Here is a 24,058-nt window from a genome sequence, read left to right on the forward strand (position 1 = left end):
AAACAAGGGCATAAGAAGCTCACAGAAGAATGGAACCTGCCAAAATGGACACACACCAGCATGTAAGTGTGCTTTGTTTACAATCCTTCATCCTGATGGTAGATTTACATGAAGGCATAGTATACACATGCGCAGCCAGGATGAACTATGCCAACTTCACTGAATGACTGAACAAGCTCCGGACCAAGGTAAGTATAAAAGTTTCTTTTTTAATTACAAACCTTGACAGAAATGATATTGGGCAGGTTCCCTTTGAGAACAAAACAGAAGGGAAGATCAATGGATATTTAATATCTTGATATATTCCACTGTGTTATGTTAAATAATCAACACATGGCAGTATATCAAAAGGCAGTGGAATAACAAGTATTAAGTGACAGGCAACAGCTAAACTTTTAACACAAAGAGCTTACCATGAAAAATGTAGATTTTACACGGTATTGTAAGCACACAGACAAATAAACGTGTGCCCTCGGGAGCGTACAATCTAGTCTAAAGCTCAAATCACACTGAGGCTGAGTTCAGTGGGTATCAGGTTGAGACCAGCAATACCCACTTCAATGGCCAGGCAATTCTTCCTCCAGCTGCACTGGCAGGCCTTTTAACTGCGGACGATAATAAACCCAAGGTTGTAAGTATAAATAAAAATGAAACTCAATTATCTTCCATTGCCAGCTCAGCAGAAAGAGACAAGGAAGGAGAGATCAGCGCATCAAACTGTTACAAATAAAAAAGGGAAGAGGCAGAGGGAAGAAAAGAGGTGGAATAAAAATAAGAAGCATTAAATCTCTGCTGTCCATGCCGGGTCCCTGGTAAATGACTCTAAAGGGACAATTAAATGACGAGAGTGAGTGGGGAGAGGAGCAGTGACCGTGGCAGGCGGCAGATTTAGAACACATAATGAAAGATGGCAGTGATGGATCGCCAAGCTCCCGGCCATGCAAATCCATTAATGAGAGTCTTTCTACCATCTCTATGCCTTCCTGTATGGGTGCTTAGGTAAGCAGCCCCACAACGCAGTTTATGCTTGTAGCTACTACAGACAACGTGCATTTGCATTTCCTGTTCTTTAATGTGAGCTTCTTTGGGTCAATAGTTTTTTTTTTTTGCGTTAGGTTACATTTTTGATGTGTTATGTTGTTATTAGTTTTAGCTCTGCTTAGGTCAGGAAGGAATTCATTGTCCTTCTGCAGATTGCCTTTCAAAGTCCATGCCTGCTCTCGTGTGGATCCTGGGTAAGGAATATGCAAATGTACAGTTTTCAGGATGTCAAACTATGCCTCTAGTGTTGCCTCAAATAAGGCAGTTGCCTCTATATCAATTTCTGAATTGAATAAGCCTAGTGAGATGGCTGGAGATAATGGTCAAGACAGAAAAAAAAAGGGTCAGGAAAGCAGCAATAAATACGGAGCACAAGCCGCAGCATGAAAAAAAATCTGCTAAAAACGTTGGAAAGTCAATAATAAATGCCCCACTTTGTCTCCAGCGTTACCCTAAATAGGGCATTAGCTTCTACATTAATATCTGACTTTCAAGAAGCCTAGTGACATGACTTTGATGTTATGTTGTAGGTTTAGTATCGGACTGGCAGTGATAATGGCTGAAATATTTTACACCATCCCTTCCCTTCTCAGTCGGAAAAGAGACAACAATACTTTTGTGGGTGAAAAATTTGGTGAGATCGGCCACACTTTTATTTACACAAATTAACATAACCTATGGGGAACCCTGACCCTTTCCTAGGATCTACCACCTGACATGCCAGGCCCACCCTCTGAGGGGACATGTCCTAGTTTTTAACCAACATGAGAGGGTCAAGATTTCCCCACAGACCAAGTTGTGACTACTTAAAATGCTGTATCTGTAGCAGGGGGGTTGTACAGGAGTGGGTTCAAGTAGGTTAAAGGCTATGGCGGTAAGTCAGGAGTTCATTCTCCTTATGGAAATTGCGTTGAGTACAAGCATTTGCCGCAGCACCTCAGGAGCGCTGACAGGTCCTCTTAAGATGCTCAGAAGGTGATTATTAACATCTATGCATGATCATGGAAATACAGATGAAAGAAATACTCTGCAGAGGTACAAACATCGTTCACAAGAATAAAATAATATAGAGTGCCTGATAACACCGACATGAGGGCTGCATTTAGGTTCTTCACTATCAAAGATAACTAGTAGGCTTTTATTTGCCGCTAGATATTCTAACATTATGCTAAACAGAGATTTTTATTCATGACTTTTTCTATATATTGTACATACTAGTCAGAAGAGCAATTCAAAGATGAAATCAAAAGCTGCTAAATAGGATCTGGATAGACACAATGTACTAGACTTATGTCCTCCATTAGGAAAGAAGTCAGGAGCTCAGCCTAAAATTTAAAGTAGGTGTCTCACCATCAACATATGAATGGGGCTATATGGCAAAGTCAGAGAGTGACACCCATCATGCTGACAGTGACTTGAACTATTCTATTACCTCCAATGCTTGTACTTAAGTAGCACTCCTGGGGATAGGGGCTAACGTGTTGTGACCTGACAACCCCTTTAATAGTAGAAACATGCTGTAAATATTCTGCACAAAAGAGAGAAAAAAAATGTTTTCTGCTCAACCTCTGGATGTCACAAACATTTAGGAGTGAAAAATGAGAAAGCAGGAAGAGCAGCAACATGTGGCACTAACGGCAGGGACTTAATTTATTATCCATATCTGAATATTATTAATAATAATAATAATAATAATAATAATAATTCCTTTTTTTATATATTACACACAGATTACGTAGTGCTGCACAGACCTTGTCACATCAGTCCCTGTCCTCATGGGGCTCACAATCTAATCAACCTACCAGTATGTTTTGGAGTGTGGGAGGAAACCGGAGGACCCGGAGGAAACCCACTCAAACACGGAGAAAACATACAAACACTTTGCAGACGTTGAACGTGGGGCATGAATCCAGGAACTTAGCAATAAACATTTATCAAAACTTTAGTCTGCACAAGTCACGTGATCAACAAATTGACTTCTTGAGCTGCTAGGCCATTGCCTTTAGTGTAGGACATTTAGAGCTGAAGACATTGACCAAAAGCAGAGCAGGAGGCTTTGTGGTTTGGTTTAGTCGACAATAAAAACTTCAGCTAGTTAATGGCAGAATTATTTAGAGGAATTATTGTAATAGTAAATTTCATCATTACAATCAGATTTCCAAGTGAAATGAAAGCACCCAAAATAAATAACTAATCATCCGATACTTCTCTGAAAGCCCCTACGATGGACAACAAGATAGGTTGTTTGACCTTGTCTAAGTTAGATGGATGTTCTTTGATAGTTCTAAAATTTGAAAAGCAAAAAAAAACTATTCTGACTTTTTTCATACTTGGCCCATGGCATGATACATCACCCACAGTATTTGATGGTGTCGTTCTAATAAAATAACTCCAGGGGCCCCTCACCATCTTGTCTGGTGATATTTATTAGCATGTCATTCATATCTGTCTTGTTATTCCCTGAATGCACAGTGTTGTATAATGTGTAATCTCTTAACAATGAATGGTAATGGATCGTTACGTCCTATTTATCAGCTAATGTACAAGTGTAGATACAACTTATGACCTTGACACAAAAAGCAGTGGGATGTACACATCCTTTTCTTCTAGAGCAGTGATGGCGAACCTTTTAGAGACCGAGTGCCCAAACTATAACCAAAATCCACTTATTTACCACAAAGTGCCAACATTGCATTTTAAGCAGCAACTTATTGCTACCTGCTCTTCAACATCTATCAATTGTATCGGCCCCTTAAGGCCACTTATACAGTTGAAAGAAGGGGGGCACATTCAGACTATCATTGTAGCTTCTCACCAGGGTCTCTCTGTACAGGAAGAATGTAGGGTCCAGTAGAAGGACCTACAAAGATAATGCAGTTCTATCAACACTTTCTCACTTTTTACCGCAGTTCCAAATGAAGTGTCGTTTCAAAACAGCGCTGATTGCTGCATCTCTTAAATTGATTGGGTCTGCAGGAAGATTTGGTGAATTTGGTCCTATTTGGTAAACTCTGTCTTGGGCTCAATGGCCTGAGTGCCCACAGAAAGGGCTCAAAGTGCCACCTCTGGCACCCGTGCCATAGGTTCGCCACCACTGCTCTAGAGTCTCTCCCCATATAGAGATGATCTTATTTTAAACTGATTGTGTAAAATTATGAAATATAACTAATTTTTGTAAGTAAAACATGTCACAATAATTTCAATAGTTATTTGGATTTATTACTTATTCAATCTTATCCAAGTGATAAGATCAATAAAATTATTGATAGGCCAAAGAAACATTGGTGGAACATCTCATACACATTACATGGCAAGCCAGCTCCCAAAAATCAGAAGATTCAGCTGTACTTGTGCCATGCTCAAGGAAATTTCACTCATCTCCAGAGTCAGTGAAATCTCTCATTATTTTCCTAATTAGCATTAGTGTTTCATCAAGTGTTTGATAAAGATCTAATGGGTCAAAATGTGATGCATATGTCTGGAATATTGCCAAACAAAAGCCTAGTAATGATTCAGTCATAGGATTTACGGCAACCAATACTATCTGGCTAAACCCCACATGATAAATACCGGGTGCCATGTTAACTACAGAGCACATTGGGTTTAACGAAGGCCCTCAAGTCTGTCAACAGCATGTTACATATAAGACCCAACAAGATGAAGGCTCTAATATGCTGTCTGCTAGTACAGTATTTCAGTTGATTGTATAATGAATCAACAGACCTTATATGTCCCATATTGGGGCTAAAAATGTTATTTAAAAAAAGCATCAAAATGCACAAATTACGCTAAATACTGTCAAATGTTTGTCAAAAAGAAAAAAAGGTATTGCTATGTCAAAGAAAACTCTGATAATCTTCATCCACTTCCCAAAAAGTGAAATAAACAGCACTTCGAAAGCAAGATTATATACAAATTTAAAGCATAACCATCATTTCAGATAATTTTTTACATTGTTTGTGAGAGAGAGGGATGTGGTCAACATTTTTCCTATATACTTTGTGCTTGTACTTAACACATTCTGCTTAGTATGTAAAAACAATCAAGCTTCCCTCACATATTGAACTGTATTCCAACCTGTATAGTGTGTGTCTATGCTGGCTGCATAATCTTCCTGTGTTTGGTTAAACAGCTCTGAGATTACCTGGGTTGGGTGTGTCGGTGCCTAATAAGGGTCATATCCACCACCACCTCCCCTCCTCTTCCATACCTTATGCTCGTTTCCCTTTTTCTCCCTAGACCCCACATCCTTCTTGGATCTTGTATTGTGATTTGTAGCTGCCCCTTATGCTTTCTGTTCATTATTGGCAGTTTAGGCCATTGCTCTGTTAATTGATTATCTCAGTTATCTACCTAAATGTGTATTGTTTATATAAAAGCACATACTAATATAATACCTGGTAAAAATTTATACATGAACATTGCAAGATATACAATGCAACATATTACTATGCAACATTCAAAAAAATATTTTGTTAAACCAAAAAAAAGCCTGAGATGGGAGGACTAACCCCTTCACTTTCAGTTTGATCTTTGAAAATACAGTTCATAGCATACTACAGCTAGGGAGAGAGCAGGACGGATTAACACTCACAGCCGTGTAACAAACAGGAGAGGAAAGAGAGACCGGTCTTCAATCCTGTAGACAGATTTGCCATAGAAATGAAGAAGTAACATTGTAACTAAAGGGCACTTTTCAGTCTGTTTCTTTATAAACTAAGCAGAGTGACTTATAAAAAAGTATATGATAAAAAACTTCAGAACACCCCCAACACACACAGTATCAAAAATCATCTGAAATGATGGTTACTCGTTAAAATGTAAGAAGTTGATGCTAGTTATTTTCACTTCTTCCCAGTAACAGTAAATAGAAATTAAATACTAAGTTACATTTATCCCAAAATGTTGCTATTGAAAATTACAATTTTAAAAACATTGCAAAAAAAGTTTGGTAATGCCAGTCACTTTGGGGATATGATGTGAAAGAGCACCTATCAATGTTAGATCAGTCTGACAGCTGGATCCTCCCAATCCTGAAAATACATCTCAGATGTTTGGATTACTAGGGTTACCGTTAGTTGAATTTCTTCCATAAGATTTTAATAGCATATCCCATTGATAAGGAAATCCCTTCCAGCTTGTAATATATGAGGATGATACATAAATGTTCTTACACATTGTGGACTAAATAAATGACTTCCTACTGTAGCCACTACTCTATAGCCCACATCAATTCCCTGGTAGGCTGATGTTTGGAGACACCTCTGGGAATTTGTCTTTCCGACTCAGTTTAACTGCAGATCTGCCCAGATAAATACTCTCTTGATATCATATAGTGAGATGTGACAGGTCTGCAATTGTGAATTTTAAAACCTAGGGCTGTGACATGAAGAATTCGGTCGCTGACAGTGACAGAAAGTGATCCATGCCATGCCTGCGGCCGCTGCTTTCGTTGGGTACCCGGGGACAGTGCATCACATATTGTAATCTAAGGAAACATGCCATGTATTCACAATCATTCCCACAAATGTACAATATAATGCAGTATTTTAGAGTGACCATGAATGATCTGCACTAACCAATGAACTATATTGCACAAATAAATCCCTTATTACAGTGCATTGAAATTATATCTTGCCAGATACTCAGATTATCAAACAAACAAAAACTCAGTCACCAAAAAAAACAGTCTATAACTTCCTCCATCCTAATCAGGTCCATTTTCATCCTTTTAATTTTAACCTTATTTCGTGTTCCTTCCGCCTCTCAGCACTACTAATGTGATTTCCTTCTCCATTTCTGCCAATACCATTCACTTGGCTTTCTACCTCCGCTAATTCGAGATTTCAGTCTATTGAGTCATTCTAAATAAATTGCACTTTGGGACTTTTTCCCATGGATGCCAGACAGGCAAGAATTATGTTCTATTGTGTACAACGTTACTATTAGAGATAATACTGTGTAGCATTTTTTGCTCCTGGCTAATGAGTGGTATTTCCTAATTGCTTATACCTCAAAACTAGGAGATGAAGGCTTAAGGCAGCATTGTGATAGTGTTTTGGGGCTTCCTGTGCAGCTACAAGGTTTGTAACTAAGTGGAACTGATGGAGACTTCGTAGAATGACAATTGTAAAATGGATGTCAGGATCCCACTCAAACTCCATATTTCCATAATGGTATCCCAACATTGCAAAAATAATTTAAACAGAACAGGAGAACATAGTTGAGGAGCAAGATAAGTGCTTTCACCAGGATATAATAGATCTGCTGGAAAAGTTCATGGGGTATGAATTTTTTGTAAATTTCAACATGCCTCAAGAGCTTTTCTATCCAAGAGATGCTGACTAAATTTGGAGGCCTATCATGGGTTGTACATGGGTATCACACCCCATGAACTTAACCTAATTTGGAAATGTAACAGCCACAAACTTATTTGAATTTTATTGATAGTGTAAGAGATGGAGCAGTACATAGTTTTAAGTAAAACTTCGCAAATCAAAAACTGAATATATAAGGCCCAAGAAAGCACAAGAAAGTATATGGTGGACACATGCGAGATAAAGGAGTGCATTGTGCATGGCATGGTACAGTACTTACCATACTCTATCTTTTGCTGTACATGCAGCCCCCCATTCGACCTCCCTATGAAGAGGGGAGGGGTGAAGAACGCTCCACTTCTCCAGCCAAATGTATGCTACACCCAGTTCCTGGATCGAGCATAGCATCCGTTCGTGTGAAAGGAGCCTAAAGCTGATAGAGATTTACCCCAACAGACTTGTGTTCGTTACACTATCTAGGTGGTCCTACAAAGTATCGAATACATATTCATACCACACTTTTTTTTTACCTAGTAAAGATTTGCAAAAACAACATCATCTTCTTTAGACTTCAAAAATACTTGATACCTTGTGTTGTTCTACCACATGAAATGCATTTTACATTTTTGGCTGTAATGTTTAAAAATGAGGGGTGTGAATACTTTTGCAGCCCACTTTACTTGTGTGAAATGATTTTGCTAATTTTTTTTATGACATTAGTATAAATAAATATAGCAAATCTTGATACTTTTGTAGCATTAGCAAATCGAAAACAAATACTTAGCCGCTAGCAACAAACACTGTTTTACACCGTGTTATAAACTTTATGGGATGCAAAGCAAACAAGAGACCATTAAAAAGCGTAAAAACTGATAAAAATGCTTCCAATTAAATTCATTATTATGGGAAAAAAACATCTTAAAAAAGCACACTTGCTAAAAACTTGCTTTTGGCAGACTCTCATGGTCAGTTGGTATAGATGTTGTTAATTTCTAAGGCTCCACAGTAGCATATCTAGCTATCAACTATGAGGAACAATGAACATTTCCATGGTTACAGATGCTAAAGAGCACAGGTTATTCACTACACGTTTACCAAAAACCTGCTAAGACTTTTCCAAATGACACATTATGGCAAATCTCTTTCAAAATCATTGTTGATTCTTAGACCCTGCACAACTTTTCCTAATAATATTAGATAATTTCTAAAAACTCTAGTAAACCCTTATTAGCTCTGACACATACAGATGGAACCAATCTTCATTTGTTCATATAAACCACAGATAAAAATCTTTGTGCTGTATGTTTATGACCAAATAGTTGGCATATATGACCTAAGATCTACTATAATGGTCTTCAAAAACTAGTAAATTACACTGGTGCTTTTATCAGTACCCCATAATCATGTTTACCATCTTGGAACAAGATTATGAACTAAACTAAGAACTGTCAGGTCGATTTAGGACCCTAAACCAACTACAGGTCCTTATGGACCTGTTGTTTAGGGTCCCAAATCAACCTTTTTGAAGTTTTTAAACAAAAAGAAATTAACAAATAAACTTAAATATTTACCAAGATGGGAGTCCAATGACGCGATGAGATCCCACAACCAGCGCCTCATCTCACGATGAGGGAGGTCAAGCCAGGACCGTATCATGGCTGAAATGCACATCCACTGTACCTAATTTGTTTCAACCAGAATGATTAAAAATCATACAGGGTGATCTGGGACACTAAACCACCAGTCCATAAGGAGCTGTAGGTAGTTTATTGTCCCAAATTGCCCTGATAGGTTCCATATAAATTAGTTGTATGACCCCCAACAGATCATAAGAAGAAGAAGAAAATTACCATGAGATAAACTCCACGGCTGTTTCCTTGGGTCTCATTCTCAATTTTTACTAAGCATGTGAAGATGAAAGCAAGAGCCAGTTAGCTAGTTTCCGAAAGGCGCCATAATAGATCAAGCTGAGGGCTACGAAACAGAATACTTTAGCTATATTTTCAGAGTTTGATGGAACGGATGTATAGCCAGGGGCGTAACTTGAGGGGGTGCAGAGGATGCGGTTGCAACCGGGCGCAAGAGGCTTTGGGGGCCCATAAGGTCTCACTTTCCCATATGAGAAGACTAGTACTATGAACCATACATAATAGTCAGAGGGGCATGGCACAGACTTTGCACTTGGGCCCATCAGCTTCTAGTTACGCCACTTGTATAGCTATATAGTGGTGGGTGCCGAGAACAGATTTTACTGGTGGCAATTAGGCATCCCAGCCTGATACTGTAGCCAGGACAACATTGGTCTGCATACAGACGATTTGAAGGGATTAATCAGAAAAGTAGAAGATATATCTGATGCTGTGTACAATTGGTTATGATTATGGAATAACAAGGCTCTAGAATATGCACAGCCATTCTTAGAGTTTGAATGACCATGTCTAATGAAGAGTCCAATAATGAGCACAGTTCCGCTTAAATCATTAGATCTTTGAACTAGCATATACTGTTCAATTATAATAAAAAAAAATTCCCACTACAATTATGAAGTCCATAGAACCCCTGCATAATTCATGGTAAAACCTCATTTTGAAACTTTTTTTCTAATTGCCTCTCAGTGTGTCAGTAAATCCCTGTACTAGAGAATTAATTAGTATCTTCCAGTATTGTAGCTCTTGCGTATAGCTTGCTTGGCTGGATAAGCAGTTCAGTTTCTAGACCGGAGCAAGTTGGGAGATGTGAGTGTCTATGCCAGGCTGATATTATGACTTGCTGTGACAGAGGCACTTAGGTCTCAGCTGGCTGGAACGGCAACAAACTAGCGACAACACTTACCCTGGGCGGGAAACTGTGCGCTGCGTGCTTGTAATTACATTGTATCTGCATGCAGCCCATCTATCTGCATCAGTAAGTGTATCCACTGAGATAATAGGGGAGGTTTTGCATGATGTGAAGCTACATAAGGGTGATCATACCCACACATCAAGGGGTGTTAACTCTTCATAGCTATGAAACTGTATAAGTTTAATTTCTATCCTACACAGATGACAAGTATTGGATTTAGTCGCCTTTAGCTGTCAAGATGTAAAAGCTTCTCTATCCTGAGGACTCTGTAACATTTTCCGAGCATGCAGAATGAAAAATTAGGCAACTTTGCAAATAGTCTTTTTTTAAAAATGGTAAGATAAACCTATACTTATTTACAATAGCATGTATTTTTATTAGGCATTGGTTGGTTTCCAGGCTTTAAAACATCTTGATATACGTTATTGGTCAGTATATATACAATTTGTAAAGTGGTGGGATTTTTGGATTGTGTAATAAATTTTAACCATTTTTAACCATTGAAAAGCAAGCACTGCTTGAGTTATATATTATGTATACAATTATACTCCCGGTAGTCCCTTAGTGGTCTGTGGGAAAGGGGGACCTGTTAGAGACATATTTGTAACAACTTATTGATTATCTGTCGTTAACATCTTGTAATTATCATGTCGGAAATATTATTGAATTGAATAGTAATATTTAGGGATATTAAAGGAGCTGTGCCTTTAATAATATTTAACCTCTATCCTCAGAATAACCCACCCAGCTGGGGATACAATTTATGCACCAAGTTTTTGTATCCCCATTTACAAAGGTTCACACTCCCAGCAAGTCATAATAAGCAACAATGTGATCATTTGTAAAAGATGGCAACAGGCAGGGCCCATTTATCTGGGTGAATGCTTGTAAAGTGAATCAACTCATCCTCAAAATTGAGTTGCCTCATGGTCAATGCACTTGACTAGCTTTCTTCTAATGCTTTTCCCATTGCCTACGAGAAAGAATCCATTCACACATCCTGTATCCTGAATTCACTTCCATCGCAATGATGGACATGGCAGAATGTGGTGGTCTCTCAGACCTATTGAAGTAAATGGAGAGGGGGGTCATGCATGCGCCCTACAAATCCATTGATGTGTCATTTCTATTTGACTTATAAACTACATTGATAAAATCATTGATTTCCTTTTTAGATTTTTTTTTTTTTTGCTTTGATTTAATATTGTAAAGGAATGAAAAGAGCAAAATAAGAGAAAATTTGCATACATATATATATATATATATATATATATATATATATATATATATATATATATATATATATATATATTACTTAGCAGTAGAGATGAGCGAGCACTAAAATGCTCGGGTGCTCGTTATTCGAGACGAACTTTTCCAGATGCTCGAGTGCTCGTCTCGAATAACGAGCCCCATTGAAGTCAATGGGAGACCCGAGCATTTTTCAAAGGGACCATGGTTCGGGAATAAAATGTGTTATTTAATTGAAAAAGAATGTCTTCTGATAAGTTAGCAGATGTATGCAAACATCTGCAATCTATTCTTCACTGTTCCGCGCGTATATTATCTCCCGACAAGTTAGCAGATGTGAAGAACAGTGAAGAATAGAATAAAAACAGTGAACACAGGATCATTTAAGTGAAAAACGCAGTGAAAAACACAGTGAAGAATAGATTACAGATGTTCGGCACATCTGCTTACTTGTCGGGAGAGGAGATACGCTGTCCCGGGATCCGCTCCTCTTCTTCCACTGAAGTCTCCCCCGTGCTGCCCGCGATGTCTCCCCCGTGCTGCCCGCGATGTCTCCCCCGTGCTGCCAGCGATGTCTCCCCCGTGCTGCCAGCGATGTCTCCCCCGTGCTGCCAGCGATGTCTCCCCCGTGCTGCCAGCGGTCTCCCCCGTGCTGCCAGCGGTCTCCCCCGTGCTGCCAGCGATGTCTCCCCCGTGCTGCCCGCGATGTCTCCCCCGTGCTGCCCGCGTTGTCTCCCCCGTGCTGCCCGCGTTGTCTCCCCCGTGCTGCCCGCGTTGTCTCCCCCGTGCTGCCCGCGTTGTCTCCCCCGTGCTGCCAGCGATGTCTCCCCCGTGCTGCCAGCGATGTCTCCCCCGTGCTGCCAGCGATGTCTCCCCCGTGCTGCCAGCGATGTCTCCCCCGTGCTGCCAGCGATGTCTCCCCTGTGCTTCCCGCGATGTCTCCCCCGTTCCACGTGTATCTTCCGACAAGTAAGCAGATGTGCCGAACATCTGTAATCTATTCTTCACTGTGTTCTTCACTGTGTTTTTCACTTAAATGATCCTGTGGTCACTGTGTTCACTGTTTTTATTCTATTCTTCATTGTTCTTCACTGTGATTGTTTAATTAAATGCTCGATCTCGAGCAGGGGAAATACTCGTCCGAGCAACGAGCCGTTTCGAGTACCTTAATACTCGAACGAGCATCAAGCTCGGACGAGTATACTCGCTCATCTCTACTTAGCAGTAAAGATTCCGGTCTATTCTGGACATGTTATGACTGCAGAGCCTTTGTGGCCACATTCAGCCCTTAGCAGTTAACCGTTTAACCCTAACATACAATTTCGGACAGCGTGATGTATATAATGCACATAACCTAATAACAACAGCAGTGTAATATACCCTGAGGAAGGGCTAATATTCTATAAGGGAATATAGAGACTAGAAAGACAGCAAATCTTTAATGCTATTGCAGGTAAGAACTCATCAGTTTGCGCTCTACGCCTCTCAGGACAATTGTAAAATCTTGTTTGGATGACACAACGTGCCAGAGAGGTCACCGATAAACTTACTTTATCACAACAGAACAAAACTGTCCACAGTGTAGCACAAGGGTTAACTCTGCCATTAACCGATCGGGTAGAAGATCACATCGCTGCAGGACGGCAACAGATGTGAGAGGATGTGGCAGCTCCTCGGATAAGGTCTGATTGTATGAGACGGAGCACAGCCACAAGAATAAATATTAAGAAGCGGGAGGTGGCATCGAAAACATATCAAAGTGTCAGATCCCCTATCAGCCAGCTGACAAGCACTCACCCATACGCCACCTCTTCTATCGGCCCCTCCCCACCCTCTGTCGCTCTACAGATTCCAGGTTCCTTCACCAGACAACGTCCACCCTCATCTGCTCTATGGCTGCTCATTATGACAATATTACAGTTTACAAATGCACATTTTACACCTCTGTATCTATCTCAGTTAAGAAAGAACTTATAGATTGTGAATGTTCCAATACAGAAATATAACAGATCAGAATGCACTGAAAATGTCCTTACACTAAATATTGATGACTTAATGATATACTGATGGCTTCTAGATATTTTGTTAGATGGTAATATTGATGTTCTATCCATAGGATGAGGATACATATTGGTAAGCTGACTACTGAATGCTAATTTGCATACAGATATATTCCTAGCATGTGCATCTGCTAAGCCCAATGGGGCTCATATACTAAGGGTCACACGCGTACTTCTGTCAGACTGTGAACCGTTTTTGGGGCTAAAATGGCTTGCACAGGTATTTAATAAGTGTGTGCGCTGGGATTGCAGCGCACACGATCCTTTTGTGGCGCAGCTGCAGAACTTGGTTGTCTAAAGTCATGGAGGTGGAAGTCAAGCTCTCCCTGCATCAGAACAACATTATGACATCATTCAGCAGATTCCCCAAGAGGAGGTCACTGAGGTGCTTTGACTTAGGGGGATAAAACAACAGGGGGCATACATAGGTGTGGACTAGCTTGATTTCAGCGCCCCCTTGACTATATACAACCAATTTATGTCTCACTACATAGTTCTTTTCTAGATTATGCCACCTCGCTGGTCCATTATAGAAACATGACCTTGAAGGTGTTAATCTGCTTTACGACATACTGGTAGTGGTTAATTATGTGAATTTCTGCTGACAGGTTCTCTTTAAACTCCTGAGTGTCAAATTCATTGCTACAGCTGTACTTTGTCAAATAAGGCCCAAATATATGAAAACTGGTGCAATCTGCCTTAGTGCAGTTCGCCTCACTAATATGCAGTTTGTGCCAGATAATCTCATGTTGGCGCATGCTCTGGTCTGGTCTATTTAAGGGTGCACCTCTTTTTCTTGGTGCACTTTGCTTCATGCTGTTGTGACATAATTGTGCCTCAACTCAGTAACAAATGTGGCACAAAACTGTGTTTGTGTGGTGCTTTACACTAAATAGGGGTTCTATTCTCTGATCGACCATACAGAAGCATTTTTTCCGTATCAATGTCCTTTGGATGCTGATACACTTAGAAGCATGTGGATCAGCCTATTGTCTGAATTGCTTACATTGCATGCTGGGCTATATCCCACTTTTATGTGCCCCCCGTTCTCCAGGGCCACATGCAATTGCATGGGTTGCATTATGGCAATGCGCTCCTGATTGCACCGTTTTGCTGTAGTTTATCTCTACCTCCACATTGTGCTTTCCCCTCCTTTCCTTCTGCATTGTCAGGAGTAGGTATGGTAACCTTATTTTGCTGGCATTGCTTTGGAAAAAAACACACTTATAGTTTTTCTTTACATAAAGAACAATCTTCTCCATGAAATGAGACAGCCGAGCTCTTTGTCTTGGCGGCAAACAAAGCAGCCATTAGATTCCAATTAATTAGCATTGCAGCAAGTAACTAACGGAGACAGACTGCAACGTGAGACTATGTAAGAAGGCACAAAATGAATGTCGGCGAATGTGCCAAGAAGAAAATTATGTGATTAAATGGTCATAGAAAACCAGAAGACATCATCACGGCAAGGCCTGGTCCTGTGTGTTAGAACAATGATTTGCTTCTATGTCTATGTTTTAGAGGCCTGCTGGCCCAATATTCAGTTATTATATTAATATAATAAGTTGAAGGAGTAGAAAAGAAACTAAAGTGATCTTCTAAACAGAGACAGGCCACATAATGAACTGAATATTGTATCATTTAACACAGTGGTGGCGAACCTATGGCATGGATGCCCGAGGCGGCACTGAGAGCCCCTTTTAGTGGGCACCTGGGCCATCGCCCCAGCACACCAGACAGGACTCAAAGAATCTTCCTGCAGTTCCAAGCAACTTAAAAGATGCTGCTTTTAGTCATATATTAAAGTGATACTTACTTTGCTACTTGGGAATGTAGGAAGAGGGAGAATGAGTAGACAGAACCGAATTATCTTTGGAAGATCTTCTGCTGGCACCACAAATCTCTGAGTACAGAGATGCAGAGGGAGAATGAGTAGACAGAACCGAATTATCTTTGGAGGATCTTCTGCTGGCCCCACGAATCTCTGAGTACAGAGGGACACTGGAAAGAAGCTAAAGTGTTGCAAAGGTATATCTTGTAAGGCAACCTCCTAACATCAAGCAAGACTAAAAAAGACTAAAGGCATAGCTTGGGTAGCTGAGTGAGAAGCTGGTGACTAGGTTTGGGAAGTAAGAAGACTCCTTAGGGAGACTCTGCAGGCATGTGGAGACTTACAGCCATTGATGCTCCACTGGGGGATTTTTGGGAAATATGCAAATTTGTTTTCCAGGAAGGGCTAGGAAAAATATTGCCTTTTCACTACCTTGTTAGGCAGACCTCTCCACATCAAGCATGACTTTTTCAGAAAGCCTAAAGACGTGGAGCAGGATTATTCCAAGCTACCTGTAGGCACTGTAGCTTAACTGTAGTCACAGATCATAGCCTGTCCTAATGGAGCTGGGCTTAAGAGTAAAAAGAACTGAGCATAATATACAGCAAGCACCCCTTGTAGGTACTGGCTTACCATAAATATAGTTTTTAGGTTCTTGACTAAAGGGTCGCATTCTGTAACAAAGAACCACAGTATCATGATTAATTCCTTAAAAACTGTTGCTTGGAATGGGAATTAAAAAAAAAAAAAAATCTGATTTCATTGTTGTGGAACACAAAGATCAATAGTTAGACATTATTTGGTAAAGTGCAGACTAAAAGCTACAGTTTGATAGCTCCCAGACACGTAAATTGCAAATATGATTGCTGTCACCCTCCAATTTTACAAATCATATATACTTTTAAGTAAATTTGCATGAATGTCTTACAAATGAAAAATTGTGAGGCGTTAAGTTTTCGGCAGAGTTTTCTCCTGGGTCCATGGAAACTGACATCACTATTAGAAATATGCATTAGGAGTTTCCGTGTTGTGTTCATTGTTCATTAATATGCCCATGCTGGAGTGGCATCACACAAAAGTCTGACAGCTTCCTATCAACTGGGGAACACAATAAATACCTGGGCTCATACATGGGCTCTGGGGATGTTATACACATCAGAATCACTGGTTGTTGTGACTGATGCAACATAAAAGTAAAAGTAACAACATGAGCAGATAATGGATCCTCCAAAATATACAAAACATAAAGCAATATGTGCAATACAAAAGCACTAGATAAATACCAAGCTTCATTTATCACTAAGGCTGACACAAGCTCAGACATTACTTGCGACTTCAGCTGTTGAACCCCAAGGCCTGTGCTGTTCTTGTAACACCAGGTCCCCTACAGTCCCGAGGGCCCTCTGCCATGACAGATCTGGACACACAACAGAGTTTTGCAGTCTGTCAATTTTATGTTTGCTGCCCTGGAGTGACTATCACACAAAGAGAACAATCTTAGCAGTGTGAACACGAAGACTTATCACATACATCAGAGGCGAAGAGGAAGAAAAATGCCATGGAAGAAAAGTCACATAATCCTTGGTATTACATTGCGGCTACATGGCTATTCCATAACTGTATGTTTACATGTGATTGTTTTAACACTTACCTATCTGGCCTGTATCAATAGGTACTCTTAAACTCTAAGCGAGGCATCTTGTAATACTTGGACATAGAAATGCTCCATGCCACAGTTTTTGTTTTTGCATTCAGTTTATTTATTGTGCTTTATACAAGTAAAAAAAATATGGGGGGGGGGATTTATTAAGACTGACATTTTAAACACTAGTCTTAAAAATTCCCCTTGATGTCAAAGATCTACTAAGAGCTTTTGACCTCTTGGGAGATGAGGACGGGAACTCCGCCTTGTCAGATCTGTTTAGACAAATAGCGAGAGTGTCGGAGAATCCCTATAACTGGTGAGGATGGGTAGATTTTCATGCCTTCTTCAGAAAACTCAATATCCCATACAGGGTGTTTCTGCTCTGAAGGCTAAAATGGCGCTGTGAGGTTGTAGCTTTGTTTAAAATAATTTATTCTTTCAAAAGTAAAATATCCGTCAGGACGATGAAAAAAGTAAAGGTATAAGAACAACGCATTTCGCGATTGGACCAAGCACTTCATCTGGTTCATCATGAACCGGATATTGCTCTTATACTTTAAATTTTTTCAGCGTGCTGGTGGATATTTTACTTTTGAAAAAATAAATTATTTTAAACAAAGCTACGACCTTCCAGCCCAATTTTTGCGTTCAGAGCAGAAAGACCCTGTATGGGATATCGACTTGCTATCGGGAACTGTATCAGCCTTGGGGAAGAAACAGCTCCATGAACGCAGCAGCAGGAAAAGGTCTTTTGTAAAGCAACATAAGGAGTTGTGCCCTACATGCACAACCCCTCCACTAAATTATTGTATTCATGAAGGGTAATGCACCATAGAAGCACCCCTTGTCTCCCCTAGTATTTCCGTATTCTTCAGAAAACTGGCACAGTATGCATGTCATAACACGGGATTACAAGAAATAATGGGCAACAGAATCTCTAGTTGAGAGGAAGTGTTATATCAAGCGGTATATCAACCTGGGGTGGCATAAATTATGCTTGGGAAAGAAATATTCCTTAGCTGAGGACTAAGTGAACATTAATAATACTAAACAGGAAAACTAGAAGAGCAGGAGGAGGTTGGGCTAAAAGGAAAAGTGGATGGAGGCTGAGATGACAATAAAAATGAGAGGGCAAAAACAAGAGGTAGACCACACCACACAAGGCAAGGTTGCTCTATGAAGGGCTGTAAAAGAGGTTTTAAAGGCGTCCAGATGAAAATAAAGGAGTCATAAATTTCTACAAATACAAAAAAAGTCATCTATGTTTTGAATGTCCTCAACGATGACCCAGTGTTTTAGCGCAGGTACAGAGGAAGATTTCCTAAGGACTGGTATAGACAACCAAAATGCATGCAACAGATTTTCATCCAGTTTGGGAAGGAGTCCAGCATTACAGATAAGACTAAAATTATGGGAACAGCTTTTCTTCCAGTTTTCTGGAGTGCATGTACCAATCTTTGATCAGAATGTGACATTTTTTGATATACCGACCATGGCTGGGTCCTCCTTGGAGGCAGTGGCAGAAGATTAGCAACTGGACTCGTCAGCAACTAATCTACTGCATTGTTCTGTACCAGAATCTCATCCACATCATGTGCTAGAAACTTGCCGAGTAATTTATAGTGTAAGTTTCCATTACAGTTTTAAACTTTGCAGGGGTAAAAGTACCAGGATACCGACTGCGATTACAAAGGTAACACATTAGCAAAAAGTCACCCCATACTGAGCTTGTGGAGGCATTCAGATAGCTCCACTGCTGATTTTCCTGACAGAAAGTCAGAAGTTGTGTCCTCCTGTGCTGAGCCAACCTTAAATTTCAGTCTCAATTAACACAATTTTTTGACCTACAGAAACAAGAAACCAAAATTGAAAAGGATTAAGAATCTCCATTTCTGAGGAGAAATACATAGAGGAAGCAAATGATTTAAATGGCCCCCTGTCTGCGTGAAAGCTAGATAAAACTGCTTTTCTAATTGCTGGAGTTACTTCATTTGATATGAAAGTGCTGAAGGGTAACATCCAAACTGTGCCAGAGATATTAAATCACAGAACCAGCACACCAGGACCCCATGTGATTCATGGCCCTTCCTATACCGGATTTGTTTGATAATCAGGAATATTTCCTCCAAAATTATGTCTAATCCTATAGTAATGGGTAGTTCTCCTTTTTTTTAACCAAAAATGTTTTTTACCACTTCCCAGTATATGAATTTTCAATGTATTGACAGGTTTATATCAAATAATACAAGTCACCTCTAATCTCTTGATGACCGAGTGTTTAAAGAACATCTAGTAGTAGATTTAACCTCTACAAAGCAGCACCAGGGCTTTACAGAGGTGAAAATACTGAATGCCAAAAAACCTTTATTAGGTATATTAGCCGGCCCGTCAGTTATTAAAAATGACTTTTATCTTTATGCTCATGCCCTTGAAGTGCTCTAGGGAATACTCCTTCAGGTTGTGGTATTACCCTTTCAAACAAGAGATGAGATCCAGCGTGCCACATCCAGGAGTATTAAAATTCTTGTACTTTATTATGGATTCGTAATATACCAAGTTGTGACTACATTTTATCCTCTACAAAGTGCTGCTGAAGCTTTTTAGGGGTTAAATATTATGGAGGTAACCAGGACATTTCCACCAAGGTTAGCTTTAAAAATGCTGCTCAACTAATCAGTAGCAATTACCCACCTTGCTAGTGATTGGCTGATCAATCATTCCAGGCATTTCCCTACCTCCTAATTAGGAAGTAGAGAGCAGTATTGTTTTTTTAATAGATATTAATGTAACATTTGAAGGGAATCTGTCACCAGGATTTTCCTACCTGGAATAACTACTATGTTACGTAGGGTTATTCCCACATATACCATCCATACGTTTGTTTTTATTGTCTAGCTGCTCCAAAAATACAAAAAAGTTAACTTTATATATATGCAAATTAGGCTAGATTAGAGCACATTTAAAGGGAACCTGTCACCAGGAGACCCATTTTTATCACTCCCCCAATCTCCACACAGCGTAGTACATACACTGCCAAAGAGTTTTTGTATAAAAAATTGGTTTTACAAAAAAAAACAATATGTTATATAGTACCTTTCAATGTCATGTGCTCTATGACAAGGCACTTGTCTCCTGGGAGTGGCTAAAGAGGAGCAGTTTCCCCCACCACTATTAGGAAACGCTGCTCCATGTGTCCTTTTAAAATATATGAAAATGCCCATCACTCGGCCTGGTGACACCCCCTTGGAGTTATTCATATATTTGAAAAGGACACACGGAGGAGCAGTTTCCCAAAGGTGGGGGGTACTGCTCCTCTACAGCCCCTCACAGGGGATATGTCCTTAGTCACAGTGTCTATGGCACTGGAAGGTACAATATAACATAACTTTTTTTCTGTAAAACCAATTTTTTTATACAAAAACACTTTGGCAGTGTATGTACTATGCTATGTGGGGACTAGGGGAGTGCTAAAAATGGGTCTCCTGGTGACAGGTTCCCTTTAAGGTCACTTCTAAGAAGTGAAGCCCAAACCCTGAAGTGCTCAGCAATTCAATCTAATTTGCATATTTTTATAGACTGTTGATGTACATCCAAGCAGCCAGTGGGGGTAATGTAAGAAATATTGCACAGTTACATATTTTGAAGACACTGACCCCCTATGATTATAAAAAACTGTTAATATGGTTGTTAGTAAATTTGTAAAATCGGATCTTCTATTGTACTCTAAAAATAAATGATCTTGGGTCATCCTCGATCACCAATGTAAGAGTAAATGTGAGGGGATACATGTATAAAATGGAGGTAAAATATCCTGACATCATGTATCATGAGCATGGGGTGGAGTTTAGATAACGTCTCATGTATGATATCAGGCTGACTTTACCAGTTTTCCTAAAACCCTTTGCATGGACATCTCATGTTTCTGCTTGCTACCCCTTCTCCGTAACATCTCACCTTCTCTCTATTATTCCAGCGATACACACTCTCCATTCCTTTTTGATTTTTTTTACTCTGTATCTTTCCTCATCTCCTATTCTGCCGCCTCTTCTCTTTGTATCCTTTTCTTCTTCCCTCCCAGCTGGGGATTTACTACAATTTGAAGTAAACCCTTCCAGGCAGCAATATTCTGAGCCTAACCTGAGCCTTCTCACTTCCAGGCCTTTCATGAATTCCTCATGTACTGAGAATATTGAGCAAGGTGACAAAAGATGTCAAACGGGCCGCAGATATTAAACCTCAGCTGTGTCGGCGTTCAGTGGCAGCCAGCAGGAAGATCATCGCTGGGAAAAGAATAACCTACTGACCCACCGGGGGAATTATTTGTTACAATGTGTCTCAACATATTAATATGGAAAGTCATGGCAATCCATGCAGTCCATAATAATAATAGACTACTAATACTTTACTAAGCACAATCTTTAGGTTGAGTCAAACCACCCTACTATTAACCGTGTGGGGCTATTCTATATGAATGAAAGGATATAGTCATCCGCTGAAGGCGCCAATATTTACTGTACAAGAATTCACCACAGATGGAGATATGAAGGGTTCAGCAGGGATTTGTCTGCAAAATGGCTGCTTCAACAGTACCGCTATAGGGCTAGCTACAATATAGCAAAGGTATAGACAGAAAAAAAAATATTGAAGAACAAGTCAAGCTAAAAATCACCAAAAAAGAGCCAGTCTGGCTGCCATTATTAAATGCTGTACATTCTATTTTTTTTTTACAATTTATAGCAGCAAATCTTCCTAGCAATGTAGTTCACTTTTTGAAACTATTAATCTGATGTGTCAGGACCATGGGGTCATGCACCCTATATAATATTGCTTGTATGGTGCTGCTGATTTTTTATCTAGCAATGTAGTGATGCGGAATTTGAAGAAATCTACATAGATCCTCATCCTTTATGATATTGATGCGGCCGAGTGCCACTCAACCCACTGATATCTATAGGAGGCGACTGTACCAGCACCAGGGACAGGCAGGAATGGACGTACCCCATCTTCTGTGGTGTGAGCAGTCGGCATGTTCCCGCTGCGGTGAGGCACAGTCCATGTACCACAGTGTATACTAAATAAAATCATTAGGCAACATAGCAGCCACTCAGAGCACAGATTTCATGTCCTAAACTGCTCTGGACAAATTAAACTTGGCAACAAATACAATCCTGATATTTATATGTATTTTTTTTAAATGAATGAGACCCAGTGAAAATTATGGAACAACTACCTTTGTTATTTATGACAACTAAACAGGTTTTATTTCTTTAAAGGAAATCTACGACATGTGCGCAGTGCTTCTAGACCAAGTACACTAACACTGTACATGCTGGCGAAGCCACCTTAAGCAGGATCAGTTCTTTTATAATTATTCTAATAGCTAAGCGGTTGGGAGAAAAAATATTTTTAAATTATGCAAATGAGCCACAAGGGCTCCTGTCTACATCACATCTGTTAACTATTCACGCCTTTCTTCACCATTTCTGCCTGCCTCCTTCCTCTGAATGGAAACGCCAAATGGAGGTTTGACAAGCAACGGGGGCTCGTTTGCATAACTTTGCTTTTATCAAAAATTTAACCTATTAAACACAGCAGAAAGAATGTATTCTGTTTCAGGAGGTACACACCAACATGTAAGTGTGCTTGGTTTATAAAGACTGCATCCATGTGGTAAATTTCCTTTACTTTCTCTGGTACAATAAGCTTTGCTGTAATTGGTTGCTATAGACAACAAGGCTAGATTTGATAACTTTTGACTATTGTGTTATGTCTGGGAGTTTTTCCATGAATTAAAGTTAGGCCCTAACTTTAGGCATGGGGCCTAACTTGCTGATAAGTGGGGGTGTCAGTGCAGCGCTGAGAAATTTCCGTCAGCTCCATAGAGATTAATAGAGCAGAACGGTCATGCGCGCCTGTCTTCTCCATTAGTCAGACAGAGCGATGAGGACCCCTCGTTCTGGCGATCTGTGGGGGTCTCAGCACTGAGACCCCCAATGATCAGCAAGTAACGCCCTATACTGTGAATAGGGCCTAACTTTAGTTCATGGAAAAAAACACTTTAAAGAATACAAAGGGAATTTGTATAACTTACAATTTTAGGGGCTAAGAAATCACAAAATAAACACATATGACACGGCACTCATTCAGGTTATGCAGAATTAAAGTCATAGAGGCTTTACCCTTTATGAAACTCTTCTCCCACAGGATATGTATGAGGAATTTTCTATCTAAATTTTAATATTCTGTCTAAATAGTAAAAGAATTATCAAACAGTTTCTGAGCAAACTGACTTTGCAGTCATTTTATCCATGTGTAAATATTATACAATGTTATTCTATAAATGAAAATCCTCACCTTATTAATCTGAGGAAACACCTGACAGGCCGATAGGTTATAGCAGTGGGGAAGTGGTTTTCAGGTGTAAACCAAGAAGAAAAGCCAACGAACAGGAGTCATAAGGTAGACTGCACAATCTAAGGCCTCATGCACACGGAAATTGGAAAGTGTGGCAATGTGTCTGAGCCTATAGGAGTAAATGGGGATTTGTGCTAGCTTTCCACTGAAACTATGGCTAGTACACAACCAAAAAAAACCCCAGACATTAACCACTTGTGTACCACATGTTTTAAGCTGTTAAAGCCATTTTACAAAGTCAGATATGCAAAAGTCATCTAAGGATCTCCTAAGAGACTCTTAAAACTGGAGTAAGGTCCTGCCTAATCACATCCGTCACAAATTTAAGTGGGACCTAAGAAGTATGGACCGGCAGAAACCCAATAAGTTCCCAATAAGTATTGGCATAATATTGCTATGGTATATTAGCCGCCACGTATGAATTGTCAATATAAAAATCCGCAATCTTCCTATGAACTCTTAGAGCATATGTAAGGAGTTTCCCATCCTGCATTTAAAGAAAAATCTTGGATATGATATGGATCAGTGAAGTTCAGCACCATAGACAGTGATCTACAGACAGTGGCCCTCATTTATTAAAGTGCTTGCACCAGTTTTCTGACTATTCACTAAGATGAACTGCTTACACATGTATTTATAAAGATTCTGCGGCAGCATT

The 24,058-nt window shown here is 39.8% G+C and overlaps 1 protein-coding gene and 1 long non-coding RNA gene across 4 annotated transcripts in view; one reads left to right on the top strand and one right to left on the bottom strand.

Moving 5' to 3' along the window:
* The window catches only part of LOC140074652 (uncharacterized), a 31,033-nt gene extending 8,881 nt beyond the window's left edge, over window positions 1-22,152 (top strand). The window contains exon 2 of the long non-coding RNA XR_011849235.1: window positions 21,144-22,152. This is a non-coding gene — a long non-coding RNA (uncharacterized lncRNA). The remainder of the gene's footprint in view (window positions 1-21,143) is intronic.
* ERBB4 (erb-b2 receptor tyrosine kinase 4) overlaps window positions 1-24,058 on the bottom strand; it is a 642,433-nt gene that overhangs the window by 390,483 nt on the left and 227,892 nt on the right. The gene's annotated exons all lie outside the window — the stretch shown is intronic.

This window comes from Engystomops pustulosus, chromosome 8 (genome assembly GCF_040894005.1).
Source record: "Engystomops pustulosus chromosome 8, aEngPut4.maternal, whole genome shotgun sequence".
NCBI classification, from domain to species: Eukaryota; Metazoa; Chordata; class Amphibia; order Anura; family Leptodactylidae; genus Engystomops; species Engystomops pustulosus.